At 40.2% G+C, this 19,679-nt stretch overlaps 1 long non-coding RNA gene across 1 annotated transcript; it reads right to left on the reverse strand.

The window, feature by feature from the left end:
• Window positions 1–230: 230 nt before the first annotated feature.
• Window positions 231–4,852, reverse strand: LOC139605981 (uncharacterized). The gene is made up of 3 exons (XR_011684517.1): window positions 4,511–4,852; window positions 4,135–4,258; window positions 231–1,660 (listed from the first exon to the last, which is right to left on the reverse strand). It is a non-coding gene; the product is annotated as an uncharacterized lncRNA (long non-coding RNA).
• Window positions 4,853–19,679: the final 14,827 nt, after the last annotated feature.

A 19,679-nucleotide genomic window follows, 5' to 3' on the forward strand; every position in this document is an offset into this window, starting at 1 on the left:
ACACACACACACACACACACACACACACACACTCTGTGTTCACCCATATAATTGTGTCATGGCACACAATTAAGCTCATTTCAGGTCTTTCACTTTTGTGTGCTGATGATTTATTTGCACAGCCATTATTATCTGTTCTGAATGTCAGAAGTACACTTTGTATGTTCTTGTGATTATTCAGCCAGGTATTCCCCACCTATAGTCTCTGACACACAAACCAAACATTTAAATTACTGCAGCCTTATTAAAACTTTATTTAATCAAAATTAAGCAAACCTCAGAGGTGTACAAAGACAAGCATTTTAATTATTTTTAATTTGAAAAATGCTCATGACTGCTATGAAAACATCTAACACTGAATATTTTTTAAGTGAATCATCTCTTTGACTCTTTCATGTCCCAAACAATCACTGGCTCCTTTTAAATCCTGACGTTCTTTACAGCGCAATTAAAAGACACTTTGCAAAAGACACATAAAGTAAAAAGAGGAGAACTTACATTCATTTTACATCAAGTAAATGGCATTATATTATATATATTACATTCACTACTGAATGAAGCCCAGAGAGAGTGAAGGTTTGCACCAGAGGTGTTAGGCAGCAGGGACTGTTTCTGAGGTAAATCCTGACACAGAAGAGGATTTTCATTTCCGCACAGGCACTTTAAAATGCACAGTTTGACAAGTTTCACATTTTTTATATTTATTTAAACATGCATATTATATGACTATGTGAAATCATAAACCTTAAAGGTGCTATATTTAAGTTTTTGCTATGAGAGTTAGCATTAACAGTTGTGTGGTTGTTAGTCTGGAAGATATGTTGCATCAAACTTCATTCCTCTACACACTGAGAGCTGTCTCCAGTAGTGGAAGGCAAAACCAATTCTAACTATTTCTATTACTTCTTTACTTTTACTGAAATCAGCATGCTAATCAGCGAGGCAGTTATACTACTTTGCAATATGTATTCTAACCTCTTGTCTTGTAAACGCAACAATGTCTAAAACTTTTTTAGCTCATTAAAGGTGCTTCCTGTAAGTTTTCTCTGCCAGCAAATGCAGTTTCTTGCCAGGAGCAGTTGGTGGTGGTAATTTATTTTTTTTTTTTGGCTTACCTGACGTCATTGCAATTGTCCTGACATGCCAAACAATACACATTTAAAATCCCTGCAGGTTACCGCGGCTACTGCCAACTATTTATGAGCAAGATTTGCCTGTGGTTTCCACTCATCCTCTGCTTTTGCTGCTAATTTGTCTGAAACAGAAATTTTAACTTCATTCTCTTTTACCTTTTGCACGTGGTAAACATTTGGTTAACACATTCTGTATTGACAGGTCACCCACATATTTCAACAACCTTTGTTAAGCGTTTATATATTTCTCAGTTGCTTCAAGTGGATTTGAGCAAGTGTCACTGAAAGCGACGAAGCAGTTGTTCTGGAAAAGCTCCACGTCCATAGGACTTCAGTCTTGGCTCTCTCTCAGGTGCTTATTGCCGTTCTCCTTCATGCTCTTGATGTCTGTGCATCTGATGAAATGGGGGCACTCATCCAAGGAGCAGCTTTCAGGCAGAGAGATGAGGGAAGACTCATCCCTGTGTCTCTTTGATGTTCGTGAACCTGAAGCAGCTTTCATCATCCACCGGCTGACGGGTCACCAGCTACAGAATGACACATTAATCTTGTGTTTGATACAAGCTGATTGTATTATTCCTGTTGTGGTTTTGGTTAACATGAGATGATTGGCTTTTAAAATGATACAAAGCATCAAACTGAAACAAACCTCACCACATCATCGGCGGCAGCCAAGTAACTCATAGAGAGAGAAAGCAATGGAAATTTAATTTCCTCGCAATTAGAACCTCTCCCTCATAATGAAATCTGAAAGGGGATTCTTTGGGCGTTGTTCATTATTTTCTTTGAAATCGCAGGCTTTTGACACAGGAAATTCAATTCATCAGGCGCTGGGTAGACTTCATTTTGAATCAACGGGAAGTGAGAACAGCCCTGCCAAAGGCTTTTTAATTCACTGGGAGCTGATACACTCGGGAGAATAAAAAAAGAGATGGAAAAATTCAAAATGCTAACCAGTTGTACGGGACTAACAGCCAGTGGCCTAAATGGAAGAAATTAAAGTCTTATTGTTCAGACACAGAGAAATAAAAATCCTTTTTCTATTCTCACTGAAAACAACCACAAAACAACAGAGAAAGCCTCAAAACCATTAATGAACTCAGACTGTACAGAGGTCCCTGTCAGTGCAGTTTGTATTACAACCCATATATATTGTTGGGCATGTCTCTTCCCGACAACTCTTTATTAAGTATTTCCAACACACCTAAGACCAAACAGCATTTGCAAACTGTACTTCATGTTTATTCACATAATTTAAATTGCATACCAGATGGGTGAAGGCTGCCACAAATAGCCATACAAAACAGTATCATCAATCATTGTGTTTGACTGAAAACGTATTTGACACTGTCTGAACTGTCCATCTTAGAGTCAAAATTAACGTTTTTAATGCCACGAGTCGCAGGAGGTGCTGTTGTCAGTGATGATGCCTTGTATTTGCTGCCTTTAATCTCTACATTAACCTCTAAATTCACTTAGAAATGATTTTTCTAACAATTATTGATCATGTCGTTACCTTATAGTTATCGTCCCTTAATTTTCTCAACACAAGTACAGAAATATGCAGAGGGAAGGAGGTGATTTGTCTTGTCCAAGTCATTTTTCGTCAAAAACATCCTTTTTGGAGAAAGTTACAGTGTCTTAAATAAGATGTTGTCTGTTACTTGTGATAGAATTTGATGAAACTGTACATGGGGTGTGGGCGAAGTTACCCATTAATAACATAAAAAGTTTAATAAAAAGTTTAATACATCATAGAGGACATCTCTATCAGCTTAACTGTCCTTTTTGGGATCAAAACAAAACTATTAAACCTACTTTTGACCAAACCTTATTGCCCAGCAGTTTATGGGGCAGCTTAAGAAAAGCCAAGTGTGTCTAGCCAAACCTAGCAATCAACCCCTACAAATAAATCACCTGACCGGACGAGCGAAGACGGATACACTACAAATCAGCGATCAGGTTCACTCGACTTGAAACAGCAAACTTATTGGGTTTCACCAACAGGTGCATTTGACTTTGATTTCCAAAGTGTTTCCTTTTATTTTGAACAACACCTGCTCTTACTCTTGCAAACTTTTTTTCTCTCTCCAGATCAAGTGACTCTGTTTCCAGCAGCAACCCAGAGCAACACTAAAAGCCACCCAACCCAAGAACAACCGGGAAACATTAACCGGCCGCTCCGCTACCCACTAATGGATCGGACCCATTTCATCAGCAATCTGACATCTAATGAATATATATTTTATCTTCCCATGCCAGTTATCGGAATGTCCTCCCCGTTCCGAGAAATGGTCGCCCTGGGACTCTTTTGAACGGACCTTTTTTCCTTCGACTGGCACCTGTACGCCAATCACACTCGCTGCAACCAGCCCACAATCCTCCCTTGTTTTTTCCTCCTCTCTCTGTCTTCAATATGGTACATGTATTAATAATTCATGGCCAGTTATTAGGGCCAGTTCAATAGGAGATCTGCTGATGGAGGGTCGGTGCTCGCCTAGCGTGCCCGGAGGGATGCTGCGTGTTGTTGTGTCAGCCCCCATCTGCCAGAATGCAATAAGGCAAACAATGGAGGCCTTGATTTCCACCAGCAGGCCCATAATCTTTAAATGGCTATTAGCTGAAGAGTGCAACCAGTCAATAACCGACAAAATCCTTTTAAAAGCTTCTCTCTCTCTCTCTCTCTCTCTCTCTCCCTCTCTCACTCCTCACTCCTCTTTCTCCATTCCTCTTAGTCTCTCTCTCTCTCTCTCCCTCTCTGTCTCTTTCTCTTTTCTTGTTTCTGGTCAAATTGGGACACAGTTGCTACGATAAAACGCTTATCAAGGCAGCAGTGGCGGGAGGAGCCATTATCAATGGCGGTGGCCAAAATGAGAACAGCTGAGGTCAACATCCATTTCCTTATCATCTCAGGAGTCATTATACTCCATCGAACCACATGTTGATGGTATGTGACCTCACGCACCTCACTTGAGCTCTAGGTTCTCTCAAAAATACAAACCTTAACATTTTGCATTGTGCTGTCATCTTAAATTTTTCTCAGTGCCAGAACTGAAGAAAAATGCTCATCTTTCCAACGATGTTTCAGCTGTCAATAGTAACCTCCAGCAGAAAGGCAGAGTGTCCTGAAATAAGACAGTTGTCTCCCTGTGACATCGTATGGATGACATACTTCTGCTTTTGCCATCAATCACATGAGATGCAGCTTGAAAGAGATTGAATTACTGTTTACAAGGATGAGATTAAATTGTTTTTAATATACAATGTTATGAAAGCAATAACCTTTTTGATGGCCGCAATCATATCCTAATAAAACTGATATTCATTAGTGTCAGAGAATATTCCCTGCTTCCAATCTCCGCGTGCTAATACGCTACCTGAATCACCACGGCTGGTACACAAACAAATCCTGTTGTCCTTCACCGGCTGACAAGGTAAACAACACATGCCCCGGGTAAACGACAGATCTCTTACCGCGCAGTCTTCAACAGTCAGGAACAGGCAGGTCTGTGATTTGATCTGAAACAACATGCAGGCAGGTAAAAGGTCAGATTTCTAATGTTCCATATCATAAATGCTCATCTTCGTATCTTTAGGGGATTTATGGTTATTGATCAAGTACACAGTGAGTACTTGTTGATTTCTCACTTTCCGAACTCGAGTTTGATGTCCATTACAACCCTGGTGACCTCCACTCTGTTATGGAACAAAAGCTTTGCATCCACGAGGGTCCATGACGACACCGCCTCAGTGATGGAGGATGGTGCAAAAGCTTTAAAAGCTTTGTTCTCAAGCCAAACAATACAACTTTCCATTTGGTGTCATTATTTAAGTGTATTCCAGTGTGACACAGTACTTCTTCAGTGGATGTGCCATTTGGATTTCTGCTTTCAGAAGCCTGCTCACTCGCATGCATTATGAAATTTCATTGTGTGAATTTTACACTATGCCTCAGAGAGAAGTAATAGGTAGGTGGGTGGTGGTAGAGGTGTGCGAACAACTTGTTAACATTGTTGCAATTCCGTCATATCAATAGGAAGTGAATAGGAGTCAACAGAGGTCAAAGTGTAGATTACTTCAATCCTGTTTACCCCAAATAATTTAAGTACCAAGCTCTTACTCACATGTTGAAAGGTGGCTGTGAAACATTTGCACCGTCCTGCTGTTGCAGTGTACTCTAGTAGTGTGTTTCCATGGTGCAAAGAAAACATGATCCGCCCTCCACTTTCCATCCGTGTGTTCCCAACATTCACAGTTATTCATTCAGTGTATTTTAAAGGTACACGCTATACAGATAAACAATTGATGCGTTCGTATGTTCCAACACTCACATTTATGCCAATATATGGCAATATACTCATCATTAATGATGGTTCTTACAGAATCAATCATTGTTTTTTTCCTGACTGTCAAATGCTGCATAAAAATGTACTAATGCAGAAAACAATAAACACACCAAAAATGTGAGCTGACAGTCTCATAAATCACATGACAAAATTATGCATTATAAATGCTTCAGACCCTTCCAAAATCTTCGGCAGTTGCATTATGCATTTCCATGTTTCCCATTACCACAGAGGCAAACACCCTTGCTGATGTTGTAGCAGAGTACTGCACTGATGCCGGTTCACTTCTTCAGTGGTTCTCAGTCTGCTAAAAACAGATCAAGTCACGGAAGGAGTGAGGGAGCCAGTGAGTCAAGAACATCACCTCAAACAGATTGACATGTAGGTTAACACATTGTCACACATCAGTGCTGGTGTTTTGACAAGCCGGCGTGACCTCTGTGTTGCACAATCGCATGATCACAAATGGTCAGTTCAAAGGTCAACGCTAATGGATGGCAGAGCAAGGGAAGCAGCTTTATGTCAGGGTGTATGTGTGTGTGTGTACGAGTATATGTATGTTTGTGTTTGTGCTGCAGCTTGAAAGCCATATTCTCATATGGCAGGACTGAGGTAGTTTCCTGTTATGTGGCAGTTGCAAGTAGCCTGATGTGCAGCAACATATAAGAAATGACACTGCAGACTTTTAAAGTCTGTAGTGTGTTTAAAGTTTGTAGTATTGTAAGTTGTTTGAATTTACCTGACTCAGGTATATAAAATTATGGACAACATGGTCAATAAGCCTGTTTCCAAAATTACATTTTGACACATTAGTCATGATGGTTTCATAATGACTCTTTTATATGCTGAATAACTAACAAACACACTAAAAGAAGATTTTGAATTGTCACAAAATACTATTGAATACGTTACTTTTCCACTGTTAGACATATACACATATGAAATTCATGTTTTTACATGTAAAAGTTGATATTTCACAGGTGAAATGTCTGAAAAAACAACATATACCTCTGTGTGACTTCACCACATGTGAATTGCTGTTTTATAAAAATACATACATTATCCTTAAACAAAAAAAAAAAAACAAACAAAAAAACTGCTGACAGTTGATGTGTTTTTGGTGCCCGGTGTGTAGGGAGACTATCAAAATAAAAGTTCCCATTCTTTGGTTTTGGTCCAAGGCCAATGCGCCTACACAGGAAACAGCATATTAAAGGCTCGGTCTACATAGGAAACGCCTCAACATGTGCCCCAACCTCCTCCATCTTTTTATCTCCTGTCTCTCTCCTTGTGTCTCCCCACCTCCTTCCCTCTCCCATTAGTCCTTCCTTTCTCCTCTTTTTTCAGTCTTTATCTTTTCCTTTTTCCTTGCTACCTCCCTTTCTCCACCTCTGTTTGTTCTCTTTCTCCCTTCTTTGCATCACGCCCCCCCCCCGCTCCCCATCTCTCCCTCTCCTCCTCTGCATCCCTCAGTATCCACCCGACAGAGAGTCATCCATCTTCATTGGGGAGACACATGTGCTGTTTTGACAGTAAGGGCTCTGACGGAGCGAGAGGAAGGAAAGCAGCAACCCCATGACAGCAAAGACACATTATCGGTGGGAAAACACATCCGACCATCAATTACTGAAGCCCATCCAACTCCACCAACACTTTGGGTATTAGCTATTGTCACTGCCGCCCGGCTCAATGATCTGCCATCACTGGAGACGTGTTAAATCAATCTACTCAGTTAATTCTCTATTAGGCAACACTGTGTGTTTGATATGGTTTGATATGAAAAGTACAGCAGCTCCCAAGACCACTGATGCTATTGTTGCTGTGGCTAACTACCATGTTTTTCTTCTATTTATTCCAAATAAACCTCTAATGCTGCTTTTGGAAATGTAAAATGCATCACTTTCAATGTGGTGGAAGAGTTTTTGGAACAAAAAACAAAATCTGTCAAGATGAAAATCATCATTTATCCTTTTGAAAATCTTGTGAATTATTACTTCACTGTCTGACCATTCATCACGTTAACATCTTTTTTACAAATGGCAGCTTGATTGATAAAAGACAATCAATCTGATATGGGAGACACGAGCAGTGTAACTGATGTGGAGCTGGATTCGTTTGTAATTGCTGTCAGAGGTGATATTAGTCAGTGTCCTGCCATTTGGAGCGGTATTACTTTGACCTAAAGATGACAGTTAAATTAAATATAGTGTCTTCAGGCTGAGAGGATGTGACAGGCACGTCCATGACAGTTGCCACAAGGACATTAATGACATCGCTGCCAGTCAAACTGTCGCTTGTCTCTCCTCTGTTGCTTTTTGTTGTCATGGAATTAAGTTAAAAAAAAAAAGAGAAAACCTTTGAGGGAGAGTCAATCAATCAATATGCCTGTAGTCATAATTCTGATTTAAGGAAACAAGAGGAAAAGTGGTCTAGTTTCAGTTCTGATTTTAGACAGTGACACATTTTCCATTGTTTTCGCTCTGTACTCAACCCTGTCTCCTAAATATTATAGACAAATAAACTGCAACAGCAAATATGTTTTGTATTTGCTTGATGGATTATGTTTAGAGTCAATGTTTTTTATTAAAGGCAGCTTAGTTCCTGGGAGGGTAGGCAAAATGCTCAACAACCACACACAAGAGACCAGGATTCACATCTAGAGTCCTGTCTGTGGATACATTTAGACAACAGAAGCACTTTGGTGAAAGTTAGGGAAAGCTCGTGGTTTAGTGATGTGTCTTATGGGTTAGGGTCAATGTGATCTTAATTCTGCATGAAACTAGATCGCTTTTCCTAACCTTTAACCAAGTGCTGTGAGAGTCTAAGCTGAACTACAGCACACTGAATGCCACTGGATTTACATGTTTGAGCCCATTTAGGCTATGGCTCACCATTTTGCAAACTATGTGGCTGTGTTTTAGAAAGATGAATGTACTTTTTCACTTATTCTAATCAAGTATTAGTTTCTATTCATTCTTGTTTCATGCCATGCTGGCATGAAAGTCTTTTAAGTGACCATTAAAGCTGGCTTCACTCGCACGATCCATCACAGTGAATATCACGTCAGCCTTGATTTTTGTCAAAGTTACATTATCAGTATGAGGTGATGCAGTGCAGATGTTTCAAATCAAATCAATCTGCTCTTAAACCTGATTACCACACAATGATAATGTAACACTGACAAAATGAATGCAGACTTCATGTTCACTATGATAGACTATAAAGCTCAGGCAAGTTTAAAGAGTCTACTGATTTTAATTTTTAGAGAAACAAATAGAAAAAAAATCCAATGGCTGCTTGAATGGTATGCATTTAGAATGGCAATCATATAAGAATATATATACAGCAATTAGCAACACACCCTGGTGTCACTGTTCTCTCTTAGTTTAGTTTAAAATAGAGAATAAAAAGACCACTCATTCAAATTTTACTATGAAAGAAATTCAGAAATCCACCCAAAACCTGCATAACATACAGCATACAGTATAAACTTTCCTACATCAAAGCTGAAAATTTCCCTCACTTTTTTTTCTTTTGCTGCTGTTTCATTATAAATCCAAAGTGCCAGAGTGGATAGCTTATGCAGCAAACAACTGTGAATTGTATAAAAATAAATAAAAATGGACGAATGGATGAATGAATGAATGAATGAATGATAACCTCTTAAATCAAGATAGCTGGTCCCTGAGGACCTTGGCTGACAAAATATTAACACACTTTCTTACTAAATGAAGAACTTGATTAGAAATAAAGGCTTCACGTGAAGACTATAACCGCTCTAGGTCACCTCAACGCCTCCTCATCCAACATTCTCATTGCTATCAGGTTGTAAATGCTGATGCACTTATGTGTTCTGCTAATAAATTTACTCCATCTTCATCTCCATACACTGAATGTATTTCATAAAAATGCTTCCTGGCCATGCTGACATCACGTGGATCACAGTAATCAGTCTTCGATTTACTACCAAAATGATCCTCTGTGATTCTATTTGTGCCTAATGCTGTTTTTAAAGTTGTGACATAAATCAAGTCGAATCACGAGGAGGAAGAGGTGATTCTCCCTTCCTCCCCTGTGCATTAGCTCATCCTCCTCTTGCAGACACTCTCCCCGCCTGGCACTCATGTCCCGTCTGTAGGCGCTTATGCCGGGACGCCGCTCGCTCAGCGCTTCCTCTTGACGACCCTCTGAGGTACATTTGATGTCAGCGTGAACAGCTTGTTTTCCTCTTCTCCCTCAGATTCCCTCTCTTGCTCCCTCTCCCTCTCATGCTTCTTATTTCTTCTTTAGTCTGAAGTGCCGTCGCGTTATTGGATGCAGGTTTGAGAGGTTGCGGTACCGGATTGATGGCCGCCGGGGAGCGTGTCCGTGACATACAGGCCTGAGAAGAACCACAGAAGGAGCTCCTCTCTGCCCCCATCCATCATTCCTGAGCTCTAATCACCCAGTGATGGAGAACGTACAGGATGGAAGAGGAGAGAGTTCTGGATGACAGACGTGTGTGTGCTGCACAACAAAAGCAATTCTGTCCACTGCCAGCCACTTTCTTCTCAAGCTTTATTTAACCAGGGGAGGTTTGTGGAGCCAAGATGATCTGTCTCAGCATCAGTTAAACCCTCATCTCACAGGAATAATATCATCTCAGGATGTGACGTGATTTGTAATAATTGTAAAGGTCATCAGTGATTCCTTCTATCTTCAGGTAAATACTGAGCAAAGCAATCACAAACTGCTGACAGTGTATGAGAGTATTTTTGCAGTTTGCAGTGTGACAGTGTAAAGACTTTTTCAAACACTGTGCTTTGTGTGGTAAACTGTGACTTGCAGGTCAGCCAAAGCCAGTGAGGAGAGCTGACCGAAGTAGGAACCCAAGCAGCAACCTTGGGGGCTGAAAAATGAAGCCCACATGACAAGTGCTAAAACCTGCAGTTCTTCCAATGACCACTTGAGGTTGACTCCAAAAGCGAGTCAATCCTCATAGACTCCCATGTTAACATGTCCAACTTTACAGCAGAAATAAACATGTTTACAACCTGGTACAAAAAATGGTTTGTCTCTATAGAGAATTTCCCTCCCTGTGGCAAGTGTATGGGGGTGAATTCTTTTTTTCTATATATATAACTCGCCCGTCTAAACTTTATTAATGCTTAAAGTTATGCATAACAGTGGGGCGCGTCGTTTTGAGTGACAGGTGGGTCAGCATATCCACAAACTGCCACGCCCCCTACCTCTTTCCCCATTTTTGGATTTGCTGGGAGTTGGGTGAAGTCAGGCACCATCAAGATAGTGACTCTTGAGCACCCGAAACGTATGGGTAACGTCACAGAGGCTACGTCCATCTTTAAGTACAGTCTATACAGGAAACTGATTCTTGAAATCAGCCATATGCGCTTTATTTGAAGTTATAGTAAAGTGATTCTGCCTTCCTGTAGTGGAATCCACCACAGTGTTGGATAGTTTGGAAAATGTAATCAGTTACTCATTATCTATAAAACAGGAAGGACATTACTGTACTTATTACTCAGCAAAATAGATAATTAGTGACATTACTTGTGACATTACTTGCCATAATTCAGCCATCAGCTCCACAAAAGGTACCTTCCAACAGCACATCCACATGTGCAACTTAGGAGTTTAACTCACGATGAATTAGATACAAGACGGTGTAGTTTTATGAGCGGACACAGTGAAGGTGACCATTAACAGGTAGCTTGGCCCTGATGATCTGCATGCAGCACTCCACAAGGTGCGTCTTGGAGGTTCTCTTCTTAATTGTATTGTTTAGGAACACGTCAGCAGTGGATGATCTCCAAACTACCAAATGTGTGGTTAAACGCATACTGTATCCTATATGTTATAATTTGATATATGATGTGATGAAATGACATGAACCAAGAAACAAGTACTAAAGCATTAAATTTTCACATAAAAATTCACATTGTGTTACCCATCTTATCATGACAGGATGTCAGTCTTTTGTCAGGCTGGCTCACCTGCATTATCTTCCACGTAGCTGAAATAATTTTGATCCCATGAGTAATCCTTTGATTGCATGAAAGTATCAAACCATATTAAAAATAATCTCACCTGATTATCAGTGGTTAAAACGGAAATAAGTGAGCAGTTTTCTTTGGAAATATATTGCATCTGATTCACCTCCGTGACACGAGGAATCAGCTGAGCTTCTTCAAACCTTTGAACCCCACTTTTGCTGTCAAAATGTGTGTCAGGAACATGTCAGGAAAGGCCCTGCAGACAGATTCCAAAGAGAGAATGGAAAACAACACAAACTAATAAGGATTTCAGTCTTTAAATTTTGATAATGGGCTTTAACTTTAATAAACCAATTACACTGTCAAAGCTTATGTCACATTTTTCAAATGGTGTGTCTGCAAAAAGGAGGTGAAACAACTTACACACATACACACACACGCACACACATGCACACACGCACACACATGCACTGTCTTTAAAAGTGCCTCATCAGCAATAAGACAACAAAAAGTCTTTCCTGCAGAGCATTAATCAAACCCAAGTCTCTTCCCACGTCTCGCCTTTATTTTGTTATTTGTCACCAAAATGATTAATAGTCACTTAGCGTATTATTGCACGGCATGCTGCCGCAGCTCCTGCAATTACACAATACTTAGCTTCTCATCTGTCAGTGATCCGTGCAGGGAAGAGGATACTGCAGGTTCACGTGGCGGAGGAGCAGAAGCAGAGGTTAATACACTCGCAGAGAGGACGTGTCACTTTCGGCACATCTGTTTTTCCGACACAGTGTCCATTTGAATCACTCTCTCTCTTTCACAGTATAGAGTGTGTCATTAACACCAAATATTAGCCCAAATTACTGAAATGCACACTCACAGAATTGCAGATCACTAGAAATGATAAATTACATATAATAACAGCAGAAAACATAATTCTTATTGATGAATTTTCAGTTGAAAAGCAACACAGATGTCAGCTGTCAGATGAAAAATGAGTCCCCCTCTGCAAGCATTCATCACGGTTTGAATATTTAAATGTATTGACTACAGTATCAGATTTATAATTTAAAATCTTCTGACCTACTGTCAATTTGAAGACAGTGGATTTCAGCCTTACACAGATGACAAAAATATGTGGTTGCCTCTTTATTGTGTTGCATGTCTATGAAAAAAATAAAGCCTTGCAGCTGAGTGCTGTATGAGAATAATGATGAAAAAAATAATATAAGGAAAACATGACCTCATTCAGTCCAGCCATTATCACTGGAGAAATGCATAAGCTGTTATTCCAGGTAGGACTGCGCCTCATTTGTCAGTGTCAGATGAAAGGTTTTGCAAGACAAAGACCCATTAAGAGCTCAGACTAAGTGTTTCTTCTTTCAGAATATTATATGATAGCCATTCGTTTTCACTGTGTCACGTAGTAAAGCTATGATTGACTCTCATCTCGGGAGGTAAAAGGTTTATTTCCGAGCCCGGACTGAACTGCCAGCATCAGTTGTTAATGTAATGACCCATGAAGGCACGCCAATCGCTTCATCAAGAAACACACAACATACTGGTATTATTAAAAGGTTATTCATTCTGTAAAAGTAAATGTTTTTTTAAAGTTCCCCAAGACATTTAATTTTCTACACCAGAAGTCTCTAAAAGTCTGATTATCTATAAAGCGTCATCTAGTATTATAGGAATTAAATTAGATTTAAGCACAATGAAACTCATGTAACTGTTTGATTTCTTATCCCATAAGTCACTTCCAAAGGAAATCCCCACCCTGAGACTATAAGTGATTTATTCAGCTGCAGTACTCTGTTTTACATCTGTAACATCTTAGGGTGTAAAAGAGGCCTTGCAGGAATTGTCCTGAAGCTTCTGATACTGGATGAACTGGTCACAGCTGTGGTTGCTGGTGGTCACAGCAAGTGTGGTTTAATACTACAGCAAACCCTTTTAGAGCACCTACTCTGTCAGAAATACAGTGGAGGAACAAAAACTGGTATCTGTTTACAGTGCAGCCAAACAAACTCACTGTGATTAAGAGTTTGTTCAGTATTTTATCCGTTCCCATCATCTGATTTCATGTCACACACTGCACGACAGCAGAGCAGCTGGTTACATTGCTGAGGAGTTGGAGGTATGCAGTCTGTCACCTGTAGCTCCTCATCTAACAGCTCACCGTGGCTGCAGTCTCCTGTTTGATCACCCTCTGCAATATGTAAAACTGGTCTGCTGACAATGATCATTGCCTTCTTTTCTAGATGCATTTTTGACCAATGATCGTGCTAATTTACAGCTTCACATCAAAAGCCCTGCTAGTGTTTTGCCACTAAGTTGTTTTAATATGAAGCTGAAGCTGCAGGAAATGGTTGGTTTGCATTAACAACAACTACATATACATATATGGCTGTAGGAGGGGGTTATCAGTGAAATTAAATTACAAACAGTGACACTGGAATACTTGCATACATCTGTAAATTCCTCATGTGAAAGTAATTTGAGGCCTGTATGTGATTGACAGACTCCACCAATGACAGTGAAAACTAATAAAGAATGTAAATAACTTGAAGGGATATTGCAAAAAAAAAAAAAAAAAAAAAAATGCAGACCATGCATAGTATCAAATAATGCAACACATAAATGTGACATATTCACAACTTGCAGTTGTGTTAAAATTCTACTTAGCAGAACATTTAAACGTCTTTACAGTGAAACAGCAGAGCATTATGTCTTATGTCATGATAAATTGTGCTTATTTTTCAACCTGTCAGTGGCCCTTTAACAGAGAGAAAAAACAACATCTATTTCAACCTGGACGCACAAAAGGACACATGTCCTACCTGGGAAAACTGATTAAGATTCATATCAAATTCTCACGTTTACTGGCCTCCAGAACTGAAAGAACAACATGGAAATCCCCTCTTTAAGATTTCGTGTTCCTCCTTCTTTCCACCCCCTCTCTGCTGGCATCGCCCATTAAAGCACTCATGCTGTTCACTTTATCATTCTTATGACCCCCATCTTCGGCATTGGTACCGAGGCTTTCCTCCCCCTCTGTCTCTAATTCATCATCCTTTATAGAGACTAATAGGCTAGAGGTGACACCAGGGAGAGCCGCCGATGACTCCTGGCTGCTCAGATCCACTCAGAGTGAAGGGTTTTCATTTGCCTCCAAGACACGGTGGTATTCATTTGTTGCAATGGCACCCAATTTTCTCCTGGCTTGGAGCACAGAACTCTGTGAATCTTTACAAGGCCTTTTAAACTGAGATGTACAACCTGAGTTTTACAAGTGCTGTATGATGGTATTTCCCTTCTGGTTGCATCTTACTGTTAAAAATACTTGTTTCATACTAAATGGCATGTATTTTATTTTGTAACTGCAGGATACAGTGGGATATAAGCAACGATGAACTTATACCTTCTCTTAATGCAGACTTTAAGAAGCAAGATTGACTTTGAGACAGCAAGTGTGATACTGAGGAATGAATTCTCAGTAGAAAAAGGGTTGATCATTTGTTGACAATCCTTAATAAATGTTCACAAACCAACTTTAGGGAGGCAAACGTACCTGGAAGTCAAACGAACCTCACAGGATCTGTGGTGAGTTATAAACCAACAGGACAGGCAGGCCAAAGGCGATATTTGTTTTCCCAGGATGGCAAAGCAGAATCATGACCCGCCCTTCTTACCCTGATATTCTTACTCCAACCACTCATGACTCCTAATGCCTAAACCTAACCAACCCCACCAAGTATTAGCCAATGATAGAAAGAGTAGGCCAGGTCATACCTTCGCTATCAGAGGGGCTTTAGAAGTTGGTATTTGCAATGGTGACTGAAAATAAGTGGGTATGTGCCTTATATCTGCGTACAACCTGCACAACACCAGCGGTAGCAGTGACTCACGACCACAGCCTAAATTAGCTGCAGGCTAATCTATCCAAATGATATCAGCCAGAACTTTAAGAGTATTATTAATCATACTTTCTGAGGTGACTCTTCAAGCTGAAGTACTGTAGTCGTGCTTTGAAGTGGAAACCAAAACACACAGTGTGTGTACTCTGGCTGTTGATTATGTTGCGCAAGCAAATGCAAGTAGCTACAACTACACTTAGTCTGTTTGTGCAGTGACGTGAGCTTGTGAGCAGACCTAACCTAAAAAAATAAAAAATAAAAAAAAATAAAAAATCACTGAATTTTACAAAAAATGGCAGCTGCAGCTTCAGTTTTAAAAAATATATATAGTCTGCATAGCTAGTCTGCCTGTGCACACCGTTGCAATCAAAACCAAAAAAGGTTCTTATTCATACTAACATACATACATAAAGACTGTTTATACTCCATTAATACATGGACCACATTTAATACTCCCCTCTGAGCCCCTACATGGTCACAGCCCAAATCTGGCTCAGGTTTACATAAAGATGGTGGCTGAAACACTAAAACTGATGCAATAGGACCATGGGCTAAGCAGAGTTAAAGTCAAACCTTTACAGCATTTCAAGTTCCGTACGCTCATCAGTTACGTGTAGTTTGCAGGAGACAGGGGTTAGCTACATATTTATGCCTCTCCCTATTGTTATGCAGCTTTCCTCCTCTACTGTCTATGAATTTGCGTCTGATATCTCATCTTGGCTTCTTGTCATTCATGTTCTGCAGTTGTATTCAAATGTAACTGCAAACATCAGACTGTGGCACAGGGGAGTCAGAGTAAGTGCAGCTGGAGGGGGAGTGAGTCAGCCTTACCTTTGTTTGGTAAGGGTGGAGACACATAAATCTTCAGCAACCCAGTTCACTGAAAAACAGCTAAAAGGAAAAAACACAAACAAATTAATATTTAAATTTTTATATATGAGTTTGTTTATCATGTCCAAGTTGCTGAGGAGACATGAAATACTGCAGGCTGCTTAACAAAACTAAAAAACAAAAAGCTTATGGAGTATTGTATTTCCAAAAGTGTTATTTGTTTAATCCACAGGTAGACAATTAGCTGAGTGAGCTGAGTTATAGATCTCATCATCTAAATAAATGAGAAATTATTAGGTGAATTAACAAGGCGATGATAACATCATTTACCCTTCCCAATTTTAGACAACGTGGGAAGAAGATGCTAAATTACTCCACTCAGAAACCACTCATCCGTTAATAGTATTTCCAATAAAGGGTAATAACGTTTGATTAACCAGGACATGCCTCCTTCAGGGAGAAAAATATTAGGTTGAGAAATGTGTTTATTCTTAAACTGAATAACGAGGGATATTTATCCAGGCTGGAATGCCTGAGAAAGTAAAAAAAAAAAAAAATCTACCAGCCTTTCTTCTGAGTACCAAGCCATTGCCTGTAAATACAGGCATTAATACAGTGAAAGTATACACCGCCTGGACTAAAATGTGATGCCTTAAATGCCAACCATTTGAATTATAAATGCGCCATAAAGTAGAGTTAAAAATAACCCGTGTAACTGTATCTAGTGTGTTTCAAATGATGTGAAACATTTAACTGCAGTCTTTGGAGTCTGGCATTACTTATGTGCTTCTATTTGTCCTCTTTGTCTTTCTGAGCTAAAGTCTGCATGGATATTCTGAAGAGGTTTGTTATAGGTGCATAATGTGCTTTCTTTAAAACAGCCCTGTGGCACATCTAGTGTTATCTGGACTGCATTTGCATTTTGACAGCCTCAAGTAGAGAAGATTTTAGGCAGAAATGTTCAGGTCTTCTGAGACTTTGTTAACGTGAGTCAACATGACAATCTGTGACAGAATATGACTTGATCATTTAAAAAAATCACAACTTTCTGCTCAGGAATTGAGTGCTCAATGAAAGACAGGCATACTCCAGCAATTCTTGATGCAGCTCATTTTATCACTCCCACTCCTCATCACTAAGTAGAGCAAATGTAGGTTTGACGACTGTTCTAATAAGTGGTGCCACATTGCACATTTTAGTGAGTTGAACCACTTTGTCAGATGCACCAACAACTAAACTCCACACCCTTATTTTATCTCCCTAAATAAAGGGTCCACCACTTCCTGCTCTGGCAAGGAACGCTGGCAATGGATGTAAATTGTGTGCTGCAGAATTATCTGTTATGAACATAAGTCATCGGACTGGGATGAAGTTTTGTTTTTTCACCATGAGGTTGTCTCAGTTAAGTGAAATCTCAGAACTCGCAGACTCAGTAACTCAGACATGAAAACATGAAGACAAACTGTGGCCCCTGTGAAAGGGGTCGGATCTCAAATCTCATGCAGATGATCTCAAAGCAAAACTTCCCATCTGCTGTGCTACCCTGCAGTCCCAAGAGAGTGCTTAAACAGACTGTCCTGAAATTAGGAGTGCAACCAGAACTTGCTCATTGGAAAGGAGAAAGTTGTCTTACTGTCTGAGGGCAGTTTTTCAGCTGATGCCATGATGGGAAACAGGTCTTGTGGAGCATACTTGCAAAAAGAGTGTACTCTCTTAGGTTTAGCAGTCAACCGGGTGCTTTAATCAATGAGAACTAAATGTGAAAAGTAATCATGCAACACTAACTGCTGAGTAAAGGGATGACTTTTACACCTAGTTATATTTTCTACTGTGTCATGCCACCACATGCACTTAAAATACTTTTGCAGTGGTGAAACGTCAGAAGTGTCACTTCTACAGGTTCTGTTCCATGTTGAGTTCCAGTGCAGAAAGTAAGAATGGGGTGATGGATGGGCGTGTACATGTGATAATCATTCATCTGAAGTATCGGAGATTCACAGAAAGTTCGCCTTTTTATCAACCATAAGCCCAAACTTTTCCTAACCTAGTTTTTCAGCTGCCTAGGCTTAACGTTACTGTACCTTAACCAAAGAATATTCGTCATAATCATGATAGAATGAATTGGAAAGCTGCTCTCATTTCTGTGCTCTGTCCATCCCCATCAAGAGCTTCTGAGTCTACTGATTGATAACGAGGTGTTTTCTGTTCCTAACAACATGAAAGTGGCAACGACGCAAGTTATCCATACGACCTCCTTATCTGTCCCTTTAAACATCCACCCCGATACCTATGACACCATATTTCCTGTAATCCACACCTTGTCCAAAACTCTGCCAACCCCATTTTCAAAGTTCGGATCATTGATCTGTAACTTTGACGCCTAGCCTCTGGCCCCCAGCCAGAAATGATAACTGTTCATAAGGGACGATGGAGCTAAGTGCGAAATCAATGGGGCCAGCCTCTCTGATGTGGATATAGCGTTACTGAGTAAGCCAGTGGCCCGAGGTGGGGAAGATGTTTCCCTGGGGAAGACTTTTGGAGACACACCACCGCCGCCAGCCAAAACTCCAGTCCAGGGGTTCATCATTCACACGATCAATTACAGCACCTTAGCAAAGTGCTCATTTTGGAGGAGTCACGGTTTGTCTATCAATATCCTCTCATGTGGTTTAATTGATGTGACAGTGATTTATATCACAGACGGTGCTGGTTGACATTCATCTTTGTTTTGGTTGTGTATGTCATCACTGTGCGCCAAGTTGTGCAATCACAGGATGTAGGGTTTTCATGTGGTAGTGCACACGTGTGAATGACTGAAAGTGAAAGTCAGACAAAGAGACGGAGAAAGAAAAGAAAGCACAACCCTGTGATTTTGATTTGTCGTTGCTCCACAGCTGCAAGGTGTCTTATTAACATCAGGACACTCATTTCCTGTCAGGGCTGACATGTAACCACAGGGAAAGGTCATTTTCCAGCTTTGGTTTCAGATTAATCCCCGCTTTTGCAGCCGTGCCTGCTTTGCGACTGGACTACAGCTTGATTGTGATAAGGGCCGACTTTGGCGGCTTGGCAATCATTAGGGCCATACGGTGTTGTTCTCGGGCACGGTAAATTAGCTCACCCGTCCCAAATGGACATTACGCATGCACACAACGCCAAACCACGCTGTCGGGGAGGAGTCTGGGCGATGTAGCTGCCACATTAAGTTGTTTCCATCATTAGGCTCGCTTTTGCTTATTTCCCTTGTGACTCATGTGTTTTTGTTTTGAAGGATGTGTCTATCAAGGTTGGATGTGAGGCTCAACTGTACAGTTACTGGTTATGTGTCAACGATTATGTGTCCCACTGTATTTTTTTTTTTGTTTGTTTTCTTTTGTCTCTTTAAATTAAAAAACAAATCCCCTGAAACGCATCGATGAAAATGAGGATTTAGGTTACAGACAACATAAGCATTTGCCAAAT

Source organism: Trachinotus anak, unplaced genomic scaffold (genome assembly GCF_046630095.1).
Source record: "Trachinotus anak isolate AG129_WGS33_773 ecotype Australia unplaced genomic scaffold, CSIRO_AGI_Tana_v1 ptg000021l, whole genome shotgun sequence".
NCBI lineage: Eukaryota > Metazoa > Chordata > Actinopteri > Carangiformes > Carangidae > Trachinotus > Trachinotus anak.